The 9,225-nt window shown below is 46.7% G+C and overlaps 1 protein-coding gene and 1 long non-coding RNA gene across 3 annotated transcripts in view; one reads left to right on the top strand and one right to left on the bottom strand.

The window, feature by feature from the left end:
* The window catches only part of fam107b (family with sequence similarity 107 member B), a 17,054-nt gene extending 15,293 nt beyond the window's left edge, over window positions 1-1,761 (bottom strand). The window contains exon 1 of the mRNA XM_030365741.1: window positions 1,625-1,761. The gene's annotated coding sequence lies outside the window, so the exon portion shown is untranslated. The remainder of the gene's footprint in view (window positions 1-1,624) is intronic.
* A 35-nt stretch (window positions 1,762-1,796) lies between these two features.
* Window positions 1,797-8,644, top strand: LOC115550577 (uncharacterized). Of its 2 annotated transcripts, XR_003977916.1 has the most exons (6): window positions 1,797-2,122; window positions 2,248-4,105; window positions 4,363-4,476; window positions 6,251-6,407; window positions 7,607-7,854; window positions 7,947-8,644. It is a non-coding gene; the product is annotated as an uncharacterized LOC115550577 (long non-coding RNA). The 2 variants fall into 2 exon arrangements; XR_003977915.1 differs by having other exon boundaries at window positions 1,797-4,105.
* The last annotated feature ends 581 nt before the right edge of the window (window positions 8,645-9,225 follow it).

Here is a 9,225-nt window from a genome sequence, read left to right as displayed (position 1 = left end):
GCAACTTTCGAAGAACACAAGATATATAAATAATCTGTTAGTTTGCCCGACTGTCTTTCTACCGTTCTCTCTCTCGCTCTCTTTAACATACTCATGCACACACACGAACACACACGCGCGCACGCACGCACACACAAACATTGAAATCACCAAAAAACTCCCAAACAATATTAAACTGTTTTAAAAGGATGTCATCTTTGTATCGGACTGATATCTTATCTTAGAACAGGCTTGTTTGTGCAGTGCAGCTGTTAGTAATAGAGGACTGAGCACATAGCATCCACTATGATGAAGGACTAATCTTCTTACTAATGGAATGTCTTTTCATCCGCTGATCTGCCAACCCCTTATGTTAAATAAGCTCTGGGGAAAGAAGACCTATCTAGTTGTGATATACCAGGCTTACACCATGCCTAGGCTTACATCATCCTGGTCTCTGGTAGTGATACACTAGGCTTATATATCTGGTCTTTAAGAGTGATATACTAGGCTTATACACCATTCCTTGTTTCTAGTATAGGTATATACTAGACTTATATGCATGGTCTCTAGTAATGTACTAGGCTATTCCTGGTCTTTATAAGTGATATACAAGGCTAATACACCATTCCTGGTCTAGTGATATTATAGACTTCTCATGCACTCATATGGGAACATGAGATATTATTATTGGAACCACGGTCGTTACCACGACCATGGTCATGATCTGGCTCCAAACCCCCTGCCCCCGTGGCTTTGACAAGCTGTGTTCCGGCACACACTTTGACGCAGCTGGGTGACAGGAAGTGAAACGGAAACCAACAGCCAGGCCAGAAGTAGTTCTCGATGACGTTGAATAAGGAGGCTATGAGGGCGGGTCCCAGCAGTAAGACATTCCTGGGTCGTTTCTCATGATTTAGGGTGGGGTGTCGAGGCGGAGTCAGAGTGCAGGATTGAAACAATAGGATGAGTCATGAGTGAGGGGGGTCACAGAAGACAGGGACCACCCTTCCCCCAGAGAACCCCACACTCATCATCACTGCGTGCAGGAAACAGATGCGCTGCTTGGCTCTGTGTGCGTGTGTGCGCGTACGTACGTACGTGTGCTTGTGTGTGTGTGTGTGTATGTATGTGTGTGTGTGTGAGTGTGAGTGTATGAGTGTGTTTCAGTCAGTGTGGTTTAATTGATTTGCAAATTGGTCTTTCTCTTTCTCCCTTACTTCTCTCCCTCTCTTAGTTTCTCCTCTATGAGAGTGTGGGAAAAACACTTAACTGTGGCTCAAATATCGTAATACTGAACAAATGTCTTTTCGACTTTCTATTTTGCACACTGTATGTTGAAATAACCCCCAGTCATTACCACAAGAAGACCGTTTCCTGACGGTTACAAGATAGAAGACTCACAGATAGAGAATCTATGTTTTCGTCTACAGCTTCCTGCCGAGAGTCAAGTTGAAACTGAGGCTTCAATTTCGGTCTAAAGCTGCAACCGGCCCACGCTTTCTCAAAACGGTAATTTTTCTGGGAAATTCCTTTGAAACCAAAGAAATTCTTGTTCAATAGAATGTTAAATTCATTCAATGTTCAATATTTCCTGCTACAATTCAACATTCATGTTCTAATAGTTTCTAAAAGCATCACTTACTTAGACTTAGACCCCTTTGCTCGTGCTTGTTGTATGGCTGAGTAGCTGTATGTTATCCTGCAGGTCCCTGTTGCTGCCTTGTGGTACGTCTGTACAGCTGTGTTCGTGTGCTGGTGCCTCTCTAACCCATCCTTTCTCACTTCCCCTTCTCCCCCCCAAGAAGCTTGTGTTTTTTGTCAGGCCGTCACGGTCAATAAGAACTTGTTCTTAATGATCTGCCTGGTTAAATAAAGGTAAAGTATAAAAAAAGACACAGGGATCCAACCATGACATGTTAATAATAGCTTATTACTAGCAAGAATGAAAGCAGGAAACCAGTATTTATTCTGCCAGAAAAAACAGGTTTTAACTCACACATCTTCTAAGCTGGCCCCGCCCACACCTCCACAATCCCTCATCCCTGCTGAAGCGCCCACCATGTGCTGCACCTGGGTAGACCATCCCTGAAGAACAGGAGCATGTTCCAAGGTACCACTGTTCCCGTACCACCACATACAGGTTGGTGATAGGCTCGAGGTTGTTTGGGGGACATGTTGCCATTTCTGTTGTCTCCTTTCACAAGAGACAGAACGCTATGCCCCTGCATCTCCCATCACAAGAGAACCTCTGGTGCCCTATCACAGGACGGATAGGAGGCTTGGAGACCCTCTGGTGCCCTATCACAGGACCGATAGGAGGCTGGGAGACCCTCTGGTGCCCTATCACAGGACCGATAGGAGGCTGGGAGACCCTCTGGTGCCCTATCACAGGACCGATAGGAGGCTGGAGAGACCCTCTGGTGCCCTATCACAGGACGGATAGGAGGCTGGGAGACCCTCTGGTGCCCTATCACAGGACCGATAGGAGGCTGGGAGACCCTCTGGTGCCCTATCACAAGAGACCCTCTGGTGCCCTATCACAGGACGGATAGGAGGCTGGGAGACCCTCTGGTGCCCTATCACAGGACCGATAGGAGGCTGGGAGACCCTCTGGTGCCCTATCACAGGACCGATAGGAGGCTGGGAGACCCTCTGGTGCCCTATCACAGGACCGATAGGAGGCTGGAGAGACCCTCTGGTGCCCTATCACAGGACCGATAGGAGGCTGGAGAGACCCTCTGGTGCCCTATCACAGGACCGATAGGAGGCTTGGGAGACCCTCTGGTGCCCTATCACAGGACCGATAGGAGGCTGGGAGACCCTCTGGTGCCCTATCACAGGACCGATAGGAGGCTTGGTCAACGGTTGTGAATGTCCAACAGGGGCAGGGTATGTAGGTGTTACTGTTGTCATACCACGGTTTCCTATAAATGAGAGAGTTGTGTGTAACATATACTGTGCACATGTGTTTAACATGTGTTTAACATGTGTGTGTGTGTGTGTGTGTTGCGTACATGTGTGTGTCTTGGGTTCTAAAGGCCCCTTGATTCCCTCCTTTACTGTCAGACCTCTGGGGACCTCGGCTTCAAACAGGAAGTGACAGTTGATCACCACGGCGACCGTGTTCCCATCAGGGAGGGTGGGGCCCTGAAACAGCTAACTTCTAGCTCATTGATGTGCTTGTTGACTCCGATGCAGTCATGCAATGTGTGTTTCCTGACATAGAATTAACAACATAATTGTGTTACCTCCTCTCTTTGCATAATGTGCCCATCGGCGCTACATGATTACAGGAAGTAGACACAAATGTTTTTCGGAAGACAATTTCTTCCCCAAAGTCGGGTTTGAAAATGAAACCTGGCCGAATGGTAATTGGTCAAGGATTTGGATTCCTGGCACACATGATTAGAAACAGATTTCAAATCATTTAGTGTAATTAAAGTATGCATAAACAATCCCCCGCCCTGTACAAACGACACACAAACACACACACACACACACACACACACACACACACACACACACACACACACACACACACACACACACACACACACACACACACACACACACACACACACACACACACATGCACGCATGCATGCACACACATTCTTAAGATCTAGACCTAAAACTGGGTGAGAAGCTTTGCAACAGCAGCGCTACGCATATGTTACCATAGCTCTTGTATGTTCCTAAAGGTCCACCATGCATGGTTAGTGTGCAGGTCATTGTTGAACCTAATATGCACGTTTCAAGTTTGTCATTAGAAGCCTTATGGTGCAATATTAACTTCAACACCTCCTTCACCTTGAACCGCTATCAAAGGTTCTGCCAATACTAACATCGTTCCCCGTTTCTTTTCTCTTTTTTTTTTAAACAATCTCAGTACACCCTTTTAGGTGGCTAAAAGCTACTCCTATCCTTAAAACAGGGGTGGATGCATTCTTTCCACCACTAGTTTGTGTTTGCTCAGGTTTGAGCCGCTACATTCCATTGAACCGTTGCATTCCAAGGAAGGCCTCGACTGGCTGCTTGAGCAGAACCAAGGTCGACCACTGCAGCGGCGCCGTAGCACCGTGACGATCCAGAGCTGTTGACACACGCATGTGTTTGGAGAGAGGTGAGGTGGGGAGGTCACTCTGGATCATGAGTGTACGTTTATGAGAGCTTGCCTGTGTTTTGGCTCTGTGCCTGTTTTGTGGTTTTGTGTGTGTGTCTCTATGTGTTTGTGTGTACAAGTTGATATGTAGGTGTCTTGCTGCAAACCATTGTTTGTATGTTTGCGTATATATCTGTGTGTGTGTTTGTGTGTGTGTGTGTGTGTGTGGTTGTGTCTAAGCAGGTAATCAGTTGATGAGTGTACTTGCTGGTTTGTAGGTGTCTGCAGGCTTCTTCCATGCGGGCGTGTGTGTGTGGGTCAGAGTCCACACACTGACACCATTGACGCTGAATACAACTGGGCTGGGACAACAGCACAGTCACTGCTCTGTGGTAAGTTGTGGTGGATTCTGATTCAGTGTGTGCTATGGCTCTTCTCTCTCCCCTCTCTCCGTCTCTCACTGGCAACGTTGCAGCAAGGAGGGCTGAGCTCATTCAATCTGTTAGAGATGACTCACTCCATAGTGTCCCTCTCCAAACCCCCACTTACACACACACACACACACACACACTCACACACACAGGCACGCACACACACACACATGCAATTAAGAGACAAACGCACACACATGCATACACGTACGTGCAGTTTCGCACTAACACAGATGCAAGCACGCACGCACGCACACAAGCACGCACGAATACACACACACACGCACCCACACACACACACACACACACACACACACACACACACACACACACACACACACACACACACACACACACACACACACACACACACACACACACACACACACACACTAACTGGCTTTGCTGGGTGACCTCAAAAAAGGTCACTCAACTCAAGTGGTTCAGTGCAGCAACACACTCTTGCTTCTCAGGATCCTGTCCAAGTTAGATTTGTTTCTCCCCATTCTGCTATGAGCTTATGCTATTGTACACTGTCAATTGTTGTTAACCTTGATGCCTATTAAGGAAGCTTGCTTGTTAGGTTCCTATTTTGTGAAAGTGCATCACGAAGTGTGACAGCCTAACCATGCATGCAGGTAGCATGCATGGTTGTAAACTCTCATGGGATATCCTACACCTTCAAGGTTATCTATTGAGGATGTCTCATGCCCCTAAATTAAAACAACCCTTCCTCGCTATATTACCGACATTAACAACCTGTTAAGAAAGCTTCCTGGCAATTGAGTCACCATCTTATCACAGAGGTGCAATAGAGGCCCACACAGGTGAGTCTCGAGTGGCTAACTATGGGGACTGGCGCGCCTACGAACCAATAATAAAACGGAACAAGCTGCACCTGTTTTTGCTCTCACTATCAAACAGCTGTGGTAAGTTCTACTGGAGCTGTCATGTGTTTCTCTTCTAATCCACTGACAGTCCACCTTATATGCTCATGTTAGTCATACTTTAACCATCATATATATACTGTATATATACGGGGGAGGGTATTTGCAGTGCAGGAAAGTACCTTTTAACGAGTACTGTACTAGTACTGGTACTTGTAAATTCTTTACTCAAACATAGTAGCTAAAGCACAGGGTCACAGAGTCCCACATAATCATTAGGTGGCTCTCTACCTTCTCAATCTCATGACCAATTTTAAAGAGTTGCCTTGCCTATTTAATTGCACATCATTACTGTCACTATTGCTATAAAGTAAATAACACAATGGATTGTGTGTGGGAACGCCTGACTAGCCATGACACACATACTATGCAGCATCTCTGCAATGTGTGAACAAGAGCTCAATGAACGGAAAAGCCTGCTGTCTGAGCACATTTGTTTGCACACGGAGAGCGGGTAGATATAATTTCAATAGAGTAAGAAGCCGTTGCCAGGGCTGTACCTACTGGTCAAATCACGCAGATTTACTGAGCTCACGCAGACGTTTCACTTAGCCTAATGACTGCCAAGAGGAAGCCCAGCAGATGGCCTCCGCTCAGGGGAACCGGGAGAGCTCGTCACATAAGAACACGCTGGAACCAGCACTGTCCCAAATGGACTATTGCAACACGGCCACATAAACACTTGAACCTTTACATGGGACGATCTGTGTGTGCATGTGTGTGTGTGCGTGTGTGTGTGTAAACACAATGTATGTGTGTGTATGTGTACCCAACATGTGGAACCCTAGAGTGCACAATATGGCCGTCATGCGTGATGCCAGTGCACGTACACTGAAGTACCATCACCACGGCGACCAACCCATCACGGCCGATTGTAACGGAGTGCGGCACGGAGTGAAGTGTCCGAGGAGTGTATCTACAGAGCGTACAAAACGTGACAGAAGTGTAAGTCCATTGCAGAACAAACAACGGCCACACAATGGGAAGAATGGGGCGGGCGGAAGCATCCGAATGTCCCCCCGTCCGTCTGTCTGTTGTGTTTGCGTGTGTGAACATGCTGAGCAAGCAGGACGTCCAACCGCACGCCACAGGGGCGGAACACAGGCCCACAGCGCGGCCCGCTAAAGTCAAGCATCTTTGTGTGTGCGTGTGTATGTGTGTGTGTATATATTAAGTTTAACCGAAAAATAAAGATAAAGGGAGTGAAAGAATGAAAGAGAAAGATCTGTTTTTGTCTAACCGTGCTTTCTAATATTTCCTATTCATCAACTAGCAGGAACAATGTGTCCTAGTTCTTAAAAGACGGAAGTATGAGTACAGCGCACAAGATACTCTTCCTCTTATGCGGTTCTCACTGTAGATTTTGTACGTGAATGTGTGTGAATATATATAAAGATAGAGACAAAGAGATATAGACAGAGAGAGATAATGCCACTAAATAAAGCGGTTTCAAATCATTCTAAACCACTTAAAATGCTTGACAATGGAAAGTAAAGTTCAAAACCTTCTAAACCGTTGAATGAGCTGACGATGTAAAGTAAAGTGTTTTAAAATCCTTCTAAACCATTCAAAAGACTTTCAAATGTAATTGGTGCATGAACTATCATTTCCTACAATGAAAAAAACACTTTTCATGTACATTAGGACTAGGGTGAATGAGCACATGACACATAAAAACAGTAGTGTTCCAATATCACAATCAAGCAATAACTCCTTTTTCTAAGGAGGAATGTGCGCCCACTCTGTGATGTCATCACAAAGGGACAGGGAACAAAAGACGGATGGAATGCAGACGGGACAGCCTTGGCTTATCAATGCCAAAGCTTTTTAACAAACACATCCCCGCACACACACACACACAAACACACACACTCACACACACACACTCACACACACACAAACGCACACACACACACACCCAACTCATGCACACGCACACACACAAACACACATCCCCGCACACACACAAAGACACACACACACACACACACACACAAACACATAGACAACTCACGCACACGCACTCCCTTATGAGCGCGCACGCACACACACACAAACATACGCACAGACACTGTACATGAAGTGGACACTCCCCAATTTACCCATTTATAACTCTGTGCCCCTCCCGATTCTTTGCCCCCTAGACCCATCACCACGGTAACCGCCAGCACTCAGCCTCCACCAGACAAGATGGCAAGGTGGTGATCATCTGGCACTTACACTTGTGTCTCCATACACACACAAAAACACCCACATACACCCCCATAACCCCCCCCCCCCCCACACACACACACAGACACACACAGACAAAACAAGCCCATTTTCCACCAGCAGATCCCAGGACCAGACGGGGCTTTCCCCTGCCTCTCTGCCAGACCTTTCCGGGACATCGGTAAGTTGGGGAAAGAGGTAGAGTCACAAAGGACACGCTGGAAGTGGAAGGCATTCCGTACCTGATAACCTCCCATCTTCTACTTCCTGAAGCTCCCACCTATCGGCTGCTGTTTCCTGCCCCTCTGACTCCTGATAGGAGGCCTGGGAAAGAGAACACAAGGTCGTCAGTGAAGGCAAGGTCATCTGAGAATAGAAATTAACTAAAAATATGAAGAAAACATGTCGAGCCCAACTGTCCCTGCGTAGTCAGCAGTCCCTGCACCGACGCTCCAGAGAGGGTTGTGGTGTCCAAGGACAACGTGGTTCAGATCCAAGGGCCCTGCAATGACGTTCCTTGGAATACTGCATTGTGCCTGTTTATTGTTTGTTTGCTTGTGTGTAGCCTGACGCCATATAGTATAGACGAGTGCTATGATGCTATACTGTTTATGTGTTTAGTCACACCATGTGTGTTTATGTGCCTTGACGCTTTCCATATGATGCGGTTTTATGCATGTGTGTTTGTGTTGATGGCTTGAAGGGCTTCAATTGTTATTGTGTGTACGTATGTGTGTGTGTGTGTGAAGTTGTTTGTGTGTGTGTATTTCAGTGCAGAAAATACTTTTAGGCAACTCCATGAATAGTATTTGCATATGTGCAGTATTAGGTGTTAGGCCGTAGTACATGATGTTTGTTTTGCGTTGTGTACAGCACTGCATTCTGGGTGACAGTGGGTACCGTTTTGAGATAAAACCAGATAAACCATTGAGCAATAAACACATCCGCCGTTTAGAAGGATCAGAGATAAACCCAGACGTTGTACACAGTAAACTGATACACACACACACACGCCTACGTACATACACACAGACACACCAGACCCACACACTAGCTTGATGTCTATTGTGATCCATACTATAGGAAAACATCAGCTGGCAGTAATTTAAACGCGGCAGACACAGGCTATTGTATAAGCTGTCCATTGTCCAACCGGTGCTGTCATTGGTGCTGAGGGTTAAGAGGTCAGGGCCTCGGGGGTGATACGCGCTCGGTCAGCTGTTCACTGCACATGCTCAGTAGGCCCCTTCTGTGTGAGAGTATAGGTCATTCAGTCATCTCCTCCTCCTCCTCCTCCTCCTCCCCCTCCTCCACCTCCTCCTCACACTCTTAGATAACCTTAACCAATGAGATGATCTATCTTGAGTCCCTTCTCCTAGCCATCTGGTATTGGGGAAGAAATGACCTCCTTGACGAAAAAGGGAAGAAAATCAACCCAAAAAACAAACAAGCCAGATTACCACAAACAAACACCCGGCCAGCTGAAGGGATGTGTGTCCGGAGTCCAACGGGGAGGTGCACTGATAGATATTGACTTAACATCTCACTGAGG

The sequence above is a fragment of the Gadus morhua genome, chromosome 9, assembly GCF_902167405.1.
Source record: "Gadus morhua chromosome 9, gadMor3.0, whole genome shotgun sequence".
NCBI classification, from domain to species: domain Eukaryota; kingdom Metazoa; phylum Chordata; class Actinopteri; order Gadiformes; family Gadidae; genus Gadus; species Gadus morhua.
This window is presented reverse-complemented; position numbering and strand designations above follow the sequence as displayed.